Source organism: Sciurus carolinensis, chromosome 8 (genome assembly GCF_902686445.1).
Source record: "Sciurus carolinensis chromosome 8, mSciCar1.2, whole genome shotgun sequence".
Classification (NCBI taxonomy): domain Eukaryota; kingdom Metazoa; phylum Chordata; class Mammalia; order Rodentia; family Sciuridae; genus Sciurus; species Sciurus carolinensis.
Genome location: NC_062220.1, coordinates 112,470,922 through 112,472,688, shown reverse-complemented (window position 1 = coordinate 112,472,688; position 1,767 = coordinate 112,470,922). Strand labels below are relative to the sequence as shown.

The 1,767-nt window shown below is 47.8% G+C and overlaps 1 pseudogene; it reads left to right on the top strand.

The window, feature by feature from the left end:
- Window positions 1-415: 415 nt before the first annotated feature.
- On the top strand, window positions 416-1,303 carry LOC124991134 (40S ribosomal protein S2-like; annotated as a pseudogene).
- The last annotated feature ends 464 nt before the right edge of the window (window positions 1,304-1,767 follow it).

Below are 1,767 nucleotides of genomic sequence, written 5' to 3'. Positions count from 1 at the left end.
TGGGAAAAGGAGCCCGCAGAACTAAAGGGACATGTCCTTCTTTAGACTATGCTCTGAGGAAAAGGGCTCAGATAACCAGGACACCACTTTCAGGACCTCCCATGCTGTCTCCTACAACATGCACCCCCTCAGGGCCCAAGGGGTGGTCACTTACAGAGGCAGGAACAGAACTGGAACTGGAGGCTGTGGCCTACTTTCCTTCTCCTCCTGGCCCCTGGTCAAGTCCTCCAGGGGCCAGGAGGAGAAGGGCGGGAGGCCGTATTCCAGGGTCTGATTCTTCCTGGTCTGCCTGCTTCCATGCAGTCTAAGAATCCTGAGCAATCCTCAAACTTATATAATTAGGGAGGCATACTAGTCAAGACCAGAGAATACAACGTCTTAAAAGTTAGCGTGACCTTCTCTGGAAAAACACCAAATGGCTGATGATGCCGGTGCAGCGGGAGGTCTCGGAGGTCCCGGAGGTCCCCGGTGACCTGGAATGGGTGGCCAAGGTGGCTTCTGCAGGAGCTTCAGCAGCCGTCTCCCAGGCGGTTGCTGGGGCATGGTCGTGGCTGGGCCAGGGTCGTGGGGTTCATGGAGGCAAGGTGGAAGACAAGGAATGGATCCTGGTCCCCAAGCTGGGCCACCTAGTCAAGGACACAAAGATCAAGTTCATGGAGAAGATCTATCTCTTCTCTTTGCCCATCAAGGAGCCTGAGGTCATTGACTTTTTCCTGGGGGCATCACTCAAGGATGAGGTTTTGAAGATCAAGACGGTACAGAAGCAGACTCCTGCTGGCCAGCGGACCAGGTTCAAGGCATTTGTGGCTATGGGGGACTACAGTGGTCAGTTGGACTGGGAGTACAGTGCTCCAAGGAGGTAGCCTCTGCTATCTGGGCAACCATCATCCCAGTTAAGCTCTCCATTGTTCCTTTGTGGATAGGCTACTGGGGGAACAAGATTGGCAAGCCCCACACTGTCCCTTGCAAGGTGATAGGATACTGTGGTTCTGTGCTGGTCGGCTCATCCCAGTCACCAGAGGTACTGGCATTGTCCGCTGCCTCAGCCCCTGTGCCCAAGAAGGTTCTGATGATGGCTGGTGTTGATGACTGCTACACTTCTAGGCTGCACTGCCACCTTGGGTGGTTTCGCTAAGGCTGCCTTTGATGCCATCTCCAAGTAATACTGCGATTTGACTCCCAATCTCTGGAAAGAGTCTGTGTTCACCAAGTCTCCCTATCGGGAATTCACCCACCATCTTGTGAAACCCCACACCAGAGTGTCTGTATGAGGACCCAGGCTCCAGTTGTGGCTATAACATAGAGTTTTTATGCAAAATAATAATAATAAAATGAATGAAACCTGTTAGTGGTTGAAAAAAAAAAAGAGATTGATTTAGAATTTTAGAACATTTAGAAAACATTTAGTGGGTCTCTATTCCCACTTGTCCCTAGTGCTTATTATTAATCCTAAAATCCCATATAAGTAAATCTCAATGTACATTAAATATGTTACTCTTTCAGTGTGTCAGCTGTAATGATTGCATTAAGCAGAGGCCAGGTTTTATGGAACTTGTTTATACAGTGATGCTGCTTAATAAAATTGGATCCTGCTTAATAGAGAAACTCATTTATTGACCTTACTTGCCCTATGCACCTTTAACAGAAAAGGGTGGTTCTAAAAATAGTGCATACCAATGGTAGGCAACCTTGCATATGAGAAATCCTGTAAGAAAAATAAGCTTAAATAATCCATGAATTCACAATTCAGATAATGTAAAAAATTCA